The sequence below is a fragment of the Nicotiana attenuata genome, unplaced genomic scaffold, assembly GCF_001879085.1.
Source record: "Nicotiana attenuata strain UT unplaced genomic scaffold, NIATTr2, whole genome shotgun sequence".
Classification (NCBI taxonomy): Eukaryota; Viridiplantae; Streptophyta; class Magnoliopsida; order Solanales; family Solanaceae; genus Nicotiana; species Nicotiana attenuata.
In genome coordinates, this window is record NW_017672512.1 from 36,632 (window position 1) to 50,604 (window position 13,973).

Genomic DNA, 13,973 nt, shown 5'->3' on the forward strand with positions numbered 1-13,973 from the left:
TTGTGTGCAGTATTGGTTTGGAGCCCCGAGGGCTCGGGTGAGTTTTGGATAGGCCACGGGTGCATTTTTGAACTTTGAAAATAATCTGGTATGCCTGTTCTGCAGTTTTCGCATTTGCGAAGAAGGTCTCGCAAATGCGAGCCTGGCATCGCAAATGCGAGGAGGGAAAACTTTGCAACTGATCGCAAATGCGACCAATGGCTTGCAAATGCGAAGTGCTGTCTGTCGCAAATGCGACATTTTTGATCGCAAATGCGAAGTCCCTCATTTTGTTCAGTGTTCGCAAATACGAACTTCACTTCGCAATTCCCACATCTGCAGGGTCGGGGTTCGCAATTGCGAACCCCTGTTCGTATTTCCCATATCAGAGACCTGCAGTTTTACACTTAAACGATTTTGAACCCCATTTTTCATATTTTCTCAAACCCAAACACACTTAGGCGATTTTCCAAGAACAAGTCTTCTTCAAATCAATTGTAAGTTAGTTTTTACTCATTTCTTTCAATCATTAACATCTTTTAACATGATTTCAACCTAAAATCAAAGACTTTCATGGGGGAAATTGGGTGTTTTGGGTAGAATCTAGGTTTTTCAAAAATTGGGGATTTGGACCTCAATTTGAGGTCCGATTTCAAAACAAATTATATACTTGAGTTCGTGGGGGAATGGGTAATCGGGTTTTGGTTCGAACCTCGGGTTTTGACCACATGGGCCCCGGGGCAATTTTTTACTTTTTGGGTAAAACTTTGGAAAACTCATTTTCATGCATTGGGGTTGATTCATTTAGTGTTTATTGATGCACTTAAGTAATTTGTGATTAGATACGAGCGAATTGGCGGTGGAATCAAGGGGTAAAGCTATAATTGGGACTTGAGTTGTGTTCAAGGCATCGAGGTAAGTGTTTGGTCTAACCTTGGCTTGAGGGATTAGGAGTTGAGTCCTATTTGCTATGTGGTATTAGTCGTGTAGGACGTATAGGCATGGTGACGAGTATCTATACGTTGGTATCTATCATGACCGTGAGTCTTTACATCGTGAATATTTGATTTCATTGTATCCTTCATGCTTTGGTGATGATTTCTAGTTGTTGTGAATTTGTGGAAGGAATTGAGACTTTTGAACATCTTGGAGCATTGACTCGAGTTATATTATGAATTGTGAAAGTACATGAGATGATTGAACCCTTTGGAGCATTGGCTCAAGTGGTAAAGTGAGTTATGAAGTACAAGTGAAAGATAGAGAATGAGTTATTGAAATATTCCCTTGCCGGGATTTAATTATGTAATTGTTGTTCCCTTGCCGGGATTTAATTATTTACTTGTTGCTCCCTTGCCGGGATTTAATTGTTAAATCGTTGTTCCCTTGCCGGGATTCCTATATGTTCTTGTTTATTTCCCTTGCCCTTGTTTGTGATTGTTGTTTGGGTGAGGAAGAGTGTTAAAGCACGAAGGGTGATGCCGTGCATTGTTTGCTATTGTGAGGAAAGAGTGTAGTGTTAAAGCACGAAGGGTGATGCCGTGCATTGTTTGCTATTGTGAGAAAAGAGTGTAAAGCACGAAGGGTGATACCGTGCATTGTTTGCTATTGTGAGGAAATAGTGTAAAGCACGAAGGGCGATGCCGTGCATTATTTGCTATTGTAAGGAAAGAGTGTAAAGCATGAAGGGTGATGCCGTGCCGCACGATGTACCATTCCGTGCCAATTCTATTGATTATATGTGAGGAAAGAGAGTAAAAGCACGAAGGATGATGCCGTGCACATTTTATTACTCTAATTGCTTTGGTGAGGAAGAGAGCAAAAGCACGAAGGGTGATGCCGTGCACGTTTTCATTATATTATTGCTTGGTGAGGACGAGAGTAAAAGCACGAAGGGTGATGTCGTGCACTTATTTGATTTCTGCTTCTTGTTGACATTGTAGTTTTGTTGTTCCTTTCCTTACTTGATGCTTTATTCGGAACTGTTATCTCCCCGCAACATGTTTCCCCCTCCCACCTTTATTTATTTATTTCAACTTTATTCTCCGCTGTATATTATACAACTGCATAGGTTTATGTGGTAGTCTGGTCTAGCCTCGTCACTACTTCGCCGAGGTTAGGCTAGGCACTTACCAGCACATGGGGTCGGTTGTGTTGATACTGCACTCTGTGTTCTTTTGCACAGATCCAGGCCCCAGAGTAGCATTTGGTCATCAGCAGTAGATTGGGAGCTATCCTTCAGTCCGAGACTCCGAGGTAGCCCTACTGGCGTTCGCAGGCCCGCCGTCTCTTCTATCAGTTTTATGTTCTGTTGTCATTTGTACTCGAGACAGACTATGTTCTTTTCTTTCAAACACTTAATTGTAGTAATCCTAGACAGTCCGTGGATGTTGTGACACCAGGTTCTGGTTAGAGGCATGTGTTGGTCTTCAGGATAACTTGGTTTTATATTTTATTTAAGACTTCCGTTTAATTTCATATTCCGCTGTCATTTAAATATTTAACGCTTGTTATTATGATTAATATAAAGGATTTAAAATAAAGTAGGTAGGAGTTTATGATTTGTGGCTTGCTTAGCTTCTACGAGTAGGCGCCATCACGACCTCCGAGGGTGGGGAATTCCGGGTCGTGACATGTAAGGAGTCTTTCTCCTTATCCAATATGCAACCTTTTCGATCATGATCAGGAGATATCACTTCTGGTAAGTTAGGTTTATCTCCTTCACGTGCATCTCACATGCTTTAGTTGACCATATCTGTGCCTCACATGGATGGACCTGGTCCATGTCTGAGTTCCTTTGTCAGTCTTCACAACTCACCTTTACTTGGGCCAACAAATTCCCCTTTTTTGATGATGACAAACTATGTGCTTTTCTCTCACTTAGGCCCTGTCAGTTCTCAGCTTATTCATCAATGCAAAGTTAGAAAAATTTTCTTATCATCAAGGACCAGGTTCATTAGGTTATAAACATCACTTATTCAGAATATAAACCACAATATCTCTTCCCCCTTTTGGCATTATCGAAAAGTTGTATAAACACAGTGTGATTCCCAGAATTTTAACAATTACTCATGGCCACTGGGTTAACTGCAAGTGCAATCATGGGTTAATCACCATAAATCAAACAAACATATTCAAACTATCAAGGAAATATAAACAGTCAACAAGAGAAAAACCAACAAACTTCATTGATAGATAATATGATTCTACCACAATCCACAAAAAGAAACAAAAACAGTCAAAACATGAGCAAAACAAGAAAAATCCCTAATCTGGGTCACTGAAAGGTCTAGACACCTAGCAAGGATTGAAGGCTAAGGAAATTAAGGCTTGGAAGAGCTGGAGGGTTGGGTTTTGGCTTGGAGAAGGTGCATTATATTTTGAAGAATGCCATCATTCTTCTCCTTTTCCTTTGTGAGCTCAATTCTGAGAGCATCTCTCTCAGATTCAACCTCTGCTAAACGAGCCTTCAGCCTAGGTATCTCAGCATCCTTTGCCCCACTCTCCTGCACTAGAGCTCTAACCTTGCTATTAATGGGTGTCTTTTTAGATGAACCAGGTTCATTGGGAATGGCATTGACCTCATAGTCACAAGCAATCAAAGTGTTGATTCCAAAATGGTCTTTGCTTGTGGCCATCTCCCACTTCTTCAATAACACCTTGCAACAATCAAGAACAATGATCAGAATAAACCCAAAAGGGGTGGCATGGGCCTTGGAGCCAATGATCACCCTATTAAGCAGCTTGATCATAAATGCAGGCCAGTTGATCTGCCTTCCACTTTCAAGACACTCCATCAACACCAAATCCATGTAGTTAGCAATGTGTCTTCTTTCCTGCCTGGGCAGCAGACACTTGTTGACAAATTCAAACAGGACTTTGTGGCATGGCTTCATTTCACTCCTGTACACGACATTGGCTTCATTCACATTTGGGACATCACAGAACCTCCTAGTTATGGCAAGGGCAGTAGGAAGGGAATCTAGACTTGGCCATTTTTGCCTTGTGTAGTCATCATACCCTTCAGAAGGGATGTCAAGGATCTCACCCAGCTCCTTTGCATCAAATGTCACTTGAACCTCTTTCACCTAACTAGTAACTCTGCCATCCTTGACCTCTGCATTTGCCATGAACTCAATAATCTCAGTCCTGGCCAACCTACCATCCAACTGAAGGACCATGTCCTTCCAACCCTGAGCAGCAAGAGCATCAACTAGTCGAACCATCCCTGGTTCCTCCAAATCTTTCAGAAGTCTACCCTTCAAAATGTTTCGTTTGCCAAATTTGGCCAGCTTGTCTTGTTCAGCATCAGATTCACTCTCTTCTTCACCACTCCATTCCTCCTCTTCAGTAATTCTAACTTGCTTGGTTTTCACAGCAGACCTTGTCCTCTTGGCCAATGAAGATTCAGCAGTCTTAGACACAGATAAAGACTTCTTGGAAGAAGTATGGTCTTCTTGGGCTTGGGTATCTAAACCTCCACAGTTGTGGGTTTTTCCTGATGGACCTGTTCCATCTCATCCACATCAACAGCCTCAGCAGGCTCTGCAACCTTAGCTTTCCCTTTATCCATCCTCTTCTTCTTGTTTTCTGCCATAGCTTTTTGTAACTCATTCTCACTCTGCTTCACCATACTCCTTGTGGCCCTTCCTTTTAGTAGGGGAATCTCAGTAGTTGTTGGAGAAGCAGCCTTTCTTTTCTTGGTAGTTATTGCAGTGCTGAGAGCCTTTGGTGTTGGGGTTCTCCTTTTCTTGGGGTTATAACTAGCACCCACTTTCTTCAGAAGGTCTGCTAGGGTCTCTTCACTAGATGAATCGGGTTCATCTGCATGTGAACTTAGATTAACCAGCCCTTCAGCAGCCTCCCCTGAGCCACTTCCCCCCTGTTTTCTTGCTACTTTCAACCACATTTTCATCCTCAGCCCCACAGATAGCTGGTCTACCTATTTCAGAAATGGGTGAAGAATCAGCCACTTCTTTCCCTCTTCCCCTCACATCACTACTCACACCCTCACCCTCCTTTTCTTTTTCACTTTTATTTTTACCTCTTCTCCTTCTTGACTCAGGTGTTTCCACATTCATAACAGACCCAACCAGAACAAACCTTTTATCAAAATTCTCAACCAGAACGAAGCGTACCTCAGAAGGGGGATTTTGAACCTTCTCAGAATCAGAAGACCCAGTTCCTTCCCCCTCACTCGCAGGTTTGAAGGAAACATCTGAGTTTTCAGAATCTTGGGCTTGTCTAGCCTTCAATTGTGCGTTTAGTTTCTTTGAAAGTGCACCTGTAGCCACAGTTTTGCGAGCAAGAATCTTCACTCGCCTTCTCCTAGGTTGGGGGATTGTACTGGGTTGAGGAGGTGTGGAGGAATCAGAAGGGATAGGTTGTGGAGGAGTGCCTGGGTTATCTTGAGGGTTAGACATTTATGCTAATTCTTGAAGAGGATTTTTGAATTAGATTTTAGGAAGAGAGAAGAGTAGAGAGTAAAAGAAATTCGAAGGTTTTAGAATTATGAGAGTGGCAGTGATAATGATGATGGGTTTTAAACAGAGAAGTGTAATTAATGTCTAACGGCAACTATTTGGGGTCAATTAGAAGTCCAATCACTCTGAAATTGCCGGTTGAACAAGCGATTAGGCTTCCCTAGATCCTAGGCATTATATGCGGTGGGGATTCTAAAAGAGACGGAACTGGTTCAAACTCAAAAAGATAGATTTTTTTGAGGTTTTTGATCATAGGTGGGACTCTGCTCATGAATTAAATATTAATATTTCTAATTGTGCAGAGTGTAGAAAACATACCTCGTTATTCAGATGAACCAGTACTGATGAACCAGGTTCTTCACTAAGAATCCTCTTGATCATGCCTCGATTTACCAAAATAGAAAAATTTGTTAGAGATCAGTGAGTCATATCAACACATGGCACAGGAGTATACTATTTACAGTATAAGACTGAGCAAAAATTAATCTAGATATGTACACAAGTTCAGATTTCCTAACTAAATTTTTTTTTCATTGTGCATTCTGAACTGGTTTCATTAGGTGATCTTAATCATCCCTAGTTCTAACATGTTCCTTTCAAAGCTTTCTCTACTTTGTGCTTTTGTAAAAATGTCAGCAATCTATGATGCTTAGTTCTCTTATGATGAACCGGGTTCTTAGTCATACTAATAGCACTAGTGTTATCAGAAAAAATAGGGATGCAACCAACTTCAATACCAAAATCCATCAACTGCTGTTTGATCCACAACAATTGAGCACAACAAGAGGCAACAACAACATACTCAGCTTCAGCAGTAGATAAGGCCACTGAATTTTGCTTTTTAGTAGCCCATGACACCAGACATGAACCAAGAAAGTGAGCCATACTTGAGGTGTTTTTCCTGTCCACAAGGAAACCTGCATATTCAGCATCAACATATCCCACTAGATTAAAGTTACTACCCTTTGGATACCAAAGGCAAAGGTCAGTAGTGCCTTTCAAGTATCTCAATATCCTCTTGACAACAGTCAAGTGGGATTCTTTAGGATTTTCTTGAAATCGAGCACAAAGCTCTACACTGAAGACAATGTCAGGTCTGCTAGCAGTAAGATACAAAAGTGAACCAATCTTACCCCTATACAACTTTTGATCAACAGATGAAACAGGTTCATCTATGTCTAATTTAGTAGCTGTTGCAATAGGAGTGTCTATTTCCTTTGATTCGTCCATTTTAAACTTCTTAATCAACTCTTTTGCATATTTTTGATGATGGATCATGGTTCCATTTGAGTTTTGTTTAATTTTTAAGTCTAAGAAGAAGTTAAGCTCACCCATCATACTCATTTCAAATTCACTCTCCATTAGTTTAGCAAATCCCTTACTAAGTTTTTCAGTGGTTGCCCCAAAAATTATGTCATCAACATATATTTGTACCACTAGTAGATCCGTACCTTTTTCCTCAAGAATAAAGTACTATCAATCTTACCTCTCTTGTAGCCATGTTCAAGCAGGAATTTGGATAGTCGTTCATACCATGCTCTAGGAGCCTGCTTGAGTCCATAGAGTGCCTTGTCCAGTTTATATACATGATCTGGACACTCCTTGCTTTCAAACCCTGGAGGTTGTTTGACAAATACTTCTTCCATTAAGTAGCCATTTAGGAAAGTACTCTTCACATCCATCTGGTGAAGAGTAAATTCCATGTGTGCTGCAAAGGCTATAAGGAGTCTTATTGCTTCCAATCATGCAACTGGAGCAAAGGTCTCATCGTAGTCTATGCCTTCCACTTGGCTATAACCTTGAACCACCAACCTTGCCTTGTTCCTTGTAATAGTTCCATCTTCATCAACTTTGTTTCTGAAGACCCATTTAGTGCCAATTACTGATCTGTCCTTGGGTCTTGTAACCAGATGCCAAACTTGACTCCTTTCAAACTGATTAAGTTCATCTTGCATTGCATTTACCCAGCCTGCAAAGCCTCAGCAACATTTTTAGGTTCAATAAAAGATAAGAAAGCATCAAAAGCACACAGATTCTTTAATTGAGATCTAGTTTTAATTCCAGAGGTTGGATCAGTAATTATGTTCTCAATGGGATGAAAACTTTGATACTTGTAAGGTTTCACAACCAACTGGTTTCTGTTTGATGTTTCTCCCATGTTTTGTTGCTGAGGAACGGGCTCATGGACAGGTTCCATTTGGGAATTAGATTCAGTTCTTCTTTGTTCAGTTCCCCCTGTCAGGTTGCCCTGGATGGAAGAACCTGTTCCTTCTCCTGGTGCAACTTCAGCTTGGGCTGTGACTTCACTTAATTCTTTTACTAGCCCAATAACTTCATCTTCATGTTCCTGTCTCTTAGAAAGAATGTTAGTTTCATCAAAACCTACATGTACACTTTCTTCTACACACATAGTTCTTTTGTTGTACACTTTATGAGCTTTGCTATGTGAAGAGTATCCCAGGAATACTCCCTCATCACTTCTGGGATCAAACTTACCTAGGGAGTCCTTTCTATTATTGTGCACAAAGCACTTGCATCCAAACACCCTAAGATGAGATATATTTGGTTTTCTCCCTTTAAGTAACTCATAGGGATTCTTCTATACAAGAGGTCTAGTCATGCACCTATTAATGATGTAACATGCATTGTTTACAGCTTCTGACCAGAAGCTATGGGGCAGTTTACTAGAAAGAAGCATAGTCCTAGCCATATCTTCAAGTGTCCTATTCTTTCTTTCAACTACTCCATTTTGTTGTGGAGTCCTAGGGGCAGAAAAATTATGATCTATGCCATGCTCATTACAAAATTCAGCAAACTTAGCATTTTCAAATTCAGTTCCATGATCAGACCTAATTAATGCAAGTTGATTACCTAGTTGTTTCTGAGTTTTTCTAACAAAGGCAGTAAACATGTCAAATGCTTCATCCTTAGATGTTAAAAACAATGTCCAGGTAAACCTAGAATAGTCATCAACAAGCACCATCACATATTTTGTACCACCTCTGCTTAATGTTCTCATTGGACCATAGAGATCCATATGAACCAGTTCCATCGACCTGGTCGTGCTTACCACTTTCTTGCTTTTAAAAGAGGATCTTACCTGCTTCTCCCTTGCACAAGCCTCACAATTTTTGTCTTCCTTAAACTTGATGTTAGGCAGCCCTATCACCAGGTCCTTGGAGACTAATTTGTTGAGTTGACTTAGACTTGTATGTCCAAGTCTTTTGTGCCAAAGGATGGGATCGTTGTCCAACACACTTAAGAAAGTGAGTTCATTTTCTGAAAGAGTGGACAAATCTACAATGTATATATTGTTTACTCTTTTTCCCTACAAAATAATCTTGTTAGTGGTAAGATTTATTACAAAACATTTGGTAGAGGTGAATGCTACTAAGTTACCTCTGTCACACAGTTGTGATACACTGATTAGGCTATATTTCAAGCCATCTATCAAGTAGACATTCTCAATGGAATGTGAGTCTGTCTTACCTACTTTTCCAACCCCAATGATCTCACCTTTCTTACCATTTCCAAAGGAGACATTAAAGTTCTCAAGTGAAAGGAACTGGTTCTTGCTTCCAGTCATATGCTTTGAGAAGCCACTATCCATGTACCATATTTGGCTGTTCCCCTTCACTTGGACTTGCAAAATGAAATTAGGGGTTAGTCTTAGGAACCCAAACTAGTTTGGGTCCCTTTCTATCGGCAAAGGGGTGAATTAAATTCCTTTTAGCCCATCCTGGCAGCCTATTTTTCCCTTGAACAAAGGTTTTGTTCTTTTGACTGGCCTTTTCTTTTGCATTGCACTCACTTTTATAGTGACCAGTCTTTCCACAGTGTGTGTAGATTTGTTCTCAGGAAGTGTGATGTACTTGCTTTTGGGATCCCACTTAGGTGCAGGGGTCCCATAGACAAGTCCTCTTTTATTGCTAATGTGGTGTTCTTGTAGCCATGATAGTGCATCAGAGGACTTATCCCATTTACATGTTCTGTCTAGTTCACGCTTGACCTTGCTTAGATCTTCTTTTAGGGATCTTATCTGCTCATCTCTTTTGTACAACTCATCCTTCATTTTTCCTAGATTTTCTTCTAAGGTGAGATGTGTGTGATCAGCTTTCTTTTTACCTGTTTCTAATTTCAGTTTTAAATTTTCAGATCTAAGCTCTAGCATAGTGGTGTCTAGTTTAAGAACCTGGTTCTTCAACTCAGTATTTTTACAATCACTTTCACTAGTCCTGAGTTCTAGATTTTTGCACTTAGCTTTCAGGATTACACATTCCCTAGACAGTTGTTCCATTTCATTGTTTATGACCTCAGACTCATCAATGAAATCTAGCAGTAACTCAGATAGCCTTTCTTTAGACAAAAATTTAATCTTGTCTTTGAGGTGAATCACACTTACCTCTTGTTCATCATCTGATTCTCCAATGGCCATAAGTGCTTGTTCATCTCCATCTTCATCTTCTGAATCCTCATTTGAGCTTTCTCCCCAAGCAGCAACCATAGCCTTTGTCGGTCCTTTGTTCTTTTTGGGATGAACCTGTTCCTTCTTCCTGTTTCTTCGTTCAGCCCTTTCTTTCTCCCATTCAATTTCCTACTGAGGACAGTTCTTGATCATGTGGTCAGTCTTACCACATTTATAGCAGCCCTCGTTGGTCTATTTTTCAGGGGCCCTTGGCTTGTTGAAGGTTGCACCTCTTGAAGAACCCTTTCCTCTCATTAGATACTTCTTGAAATCCCTTGTGATCATAGCCATTTCATCTTTCTCTAGATCTGCACCTTCAGCTATTTTGAGGGCCATGCTTCTTTCTTTCTTGGGAGAATCCATCTTCATGGTCTGCCTTCTCAGTTCATAGGCAGTGAGATTTCCAATTAACTCGTCCAACTTGAGAGTGGTTATGTTCTTCGATTCCTGAATAGTAGTAATTTTGCTTTCCCAAGTAACTGGCAAAACCCTTGTCAGAATTTTCTCAACCTTGTCTTCTTCAAGGATAATCCTTCCAAGAGACTTAAGTTTATTTGTTTGTGTTGTCAACCTTGTATACATCTCTTGGATGGTTTCTCCTTCCTTCATGGTGAAATTCTCATATTGAGAATACATCAGTGTTCCTCTTGATCTCTTCACTTGAGGAGTTCCTTCATGAGCCACTTGTAAAGTGTCCCGAATTTCCTTAGCAGTAGTACATCTTTGAATGCTGTTGTACTCGTCTGGACCAAGTCCACACACAAGCCATTTCTTGGCCTTAGCATTCTTTTCCCACTTCTTCAAGTCCTCAGCAGTGCAGTCAGCTCTAGTCTTTGGCACATCCATTCCTTCAGCATTCTTCTTTGTAGTGGCCAGGGGATTATTAGTAACAATGTCCCAGAGTTCATAGTCCTCTCCTATGATGTGATCTCTCATCCCGTTTTTCTACCATGAACAGTACTGGCCATTAAAGAGTGGAGGCCTAGCAGTGGATTGTCCTTCCCAGTTTCCAGGTGGTGCACTCATCTTGATCTATTCCTAAGGTGTTAGCCTCTTCAAGGATAACCTGCTCTGATACCAATTGATGTTTTATACTTTAATACCACACAAGAAGGGGGGTGATTTGTGTGGTACCTAATTTTTCGCTTAACTTGATTATAGAAAGACCTGGTTCTTCTATGTGTTCCAACTACTACTGTTGCGGAATAATAATTACAGAAATTAAAGAACACAAAGATTTTACGTGGAAAACACCTAGCTCAAAAGGTGAAAAAACCACGACCTACTTTCCAGTAGGATTTTCCCAAACTCTCCACTAAAATCACTGAGCCAAAAACTGCATTTACAAAAATCTTTTGTAAACCTAGAATTAACTCTAATCCCGTTGTAGCACACAGCCTCAACTGTTGCGATAACTTCAAGTTAACTCTAACTTGAAAACTCTGAGTACCTAATACAATTGCTTCTAGATAAGTTGAAAGGTACAATATGAAAACACCTACTACAATAGAACTAGAATAAAAGACAGACACTTGAAACTGGTTCTTCTATCTGGTTCAAGTAGCTTCAGGTTTGCACGCTTGAATCACACACAAATTTCTTGCAAAATTGCCTTGATATTTTTCTCTCAATTTACGTTCAACTTCTGCTTATGTGCGTTTCTTGTAAAAGAGAACAACACTGATATTTATGGAGTTAGTAAATAGAGATTAACTAGAATGCTGATGCTACTCTTCCTTGGTGAAAGAGTTCTCGTTGATCTCATCCTCTAACTCTATCCTTCTTTTAAGCCGTGTTCTCTTTGTGTAATGAGTCTTTCTCCTTATCCAATATGCAACCTTTTCGATCATGATTAGGAGATATCACTTTTGGTAAGTTAGGTTTATCTCCATCACGTGCATCTCACATGCTTTAGTTGACCATATCTGAGCCTCACAAGGATGGACCTGGTCCATGTCTGAGTTCCTTTGTCAGTCTTCAAAACTCACCTTTACTTGGGCCAACAACGGTTTTGGTATTACTTAGGTATTTGCCCAATTTTGGCAAATACCACTTCTATATTGGACGAGAATCAACTCAATCTTAAAGATTTGGATGATATCACGTCCATATACGCAAAGTGAAACTGGATTCTTCATACAATTGGCCGATTTTGAGTTTAAAACCCTAACTAGGGTTTGGAGAGTGATACTTTTCCTTTCCCATTGCTCTACTGACTTGCATTCGAGATTTTACTTTATTTTTTTCGTCCATGTTTACTTGATTTCTTTCCTTATCTATGGTTAATCAATTATTTTCCTTGTTTGTTTTCAACATTATAGAAATCTCTCCTCTATTCCCCTTATGGACAAACCTTTAATCGCAAGATTCACTAAAAATTAATGTTATTGTTCTATCATTCTCTCATTCTCTTATTTTGTACTCTGGTTCTTAGCCGGCTGAAAGCCAAGGCCACTGGATTTTGATTTTTCAACTTTTCTTGGTACGAGCACTGCCCAGGTTTCATCTGAAGCCCTTGGGAACTCTGATGCACTAAGATTTTGGGTTCTTGCTCTTTGTTGATATGCAGAGTATTGTGGAGTTGATTCTTTCTTGTTGTCTGTTTTTATCAACTGATAACTGGTAAGTCTTTTGGCTTTTACAATTTTGTTCTTCAGTGTTTATGATTTGCATATTCTTACCTTTGAAATTCGTGACCTAATATGTTTCTGGGCTACTTCTGTGTGCAACCTTGTTAACTTTGCATTTGTTTTGCACCTCTTTAGCATTTGATTTTGCCTAAAGCTGCCAGTTCTAAGATATGTTATTTGAATATGCTTCACCTGAATAATTTAGACCCTCTTAAGTTCATTTAGCCTAATGTGTTGGTACCTGTTCTGGATTCCTGTAATGGCTCTGTAATATCTTTTAATCAATGCTAAGACCTTCACTATTAATCATGACTTGCTCCCCTGTTATCGTGTCACTTAGCATGTCTTTGGTTTGCTTGATTTTGTAGCCTTAATGATTATTTGGGACCCTTAGGGTGGCTATCTTATTCTGTGTTTCCTTACAATATATGATACTGTTTATCTTAGTGATAAATTGTCATGTCTGCCTTCTAGTGTTGTGATGGATATTCAGCATAATTTGGACTCTTAGGCTTTAAACCGTTTAAGTTAGTGCTGTACTTAGACTCGTTCGGTATTATGTACCTTTGTATGCTAATCTAAAAAAAAACTTATTTCTTCTCTAACTCTTTCAATGTGTTTTCTGCCAATAGGTTACTTCTTGCTAAGTGTTGAACCTGTAATAGCAACCTGCCCCTATGTCTTGTTGACCTTCTTAACTAGCATGTTCTGTGTTTTATACAACTTTGCTATGTCTGTTTTTTTTTTCAAAATACAAGTGTATCTCTTCAAATTCTATCCCTTAACCATTGTTCTCTTACTCTCATTTGTTACTTACACTATTCTGAATCTATCACTCTTGGACGGCTGAAAGCCAAGGCCACCAAGACTCTCACCATTGATCTCCCTAGTGTGAGCACTGATCGGGGTCCATTTGAGACCTTTGTGAATTCTGACACACTCGGATTTGGGGTTCTTTGGCCATTTTATTTACTACCGAAACCTGAGCTATCTCTAACACTCAGTTCTTTCCTCATTCTATCTACTGAATCTGCAAACTAGGTTGTTTAAGTTCTGTGTAATTCAATGTTTGGGTCATATGGTAAATCTGTGACTGTTTGGTTTGGCTTGAGTTCCTTTATGGTTTCTGGGCTGTGCTGATGAATATAGTTCCCTGTTGGGATCTGGGTATGCTATTAGTGAAGAAAGAGTTTGTTGAAGGCCCAGGCAATACTGGGGATCTCCTTTTGGGCTTACCGTAGGCCTATTATTATCTTTCGTGTAATATATGTACTTATATTTATCATCTGGTTTGTAATAATTTTGTAATAAACAATTGGGGTGTTAGTGAAATCGGGGGAATGGGAATTCTCTAATTTTTGCATGAAAGGGTAGAAAATATGCCTATAGGGTTTGTATGATCTACTTGTTATTTTATCC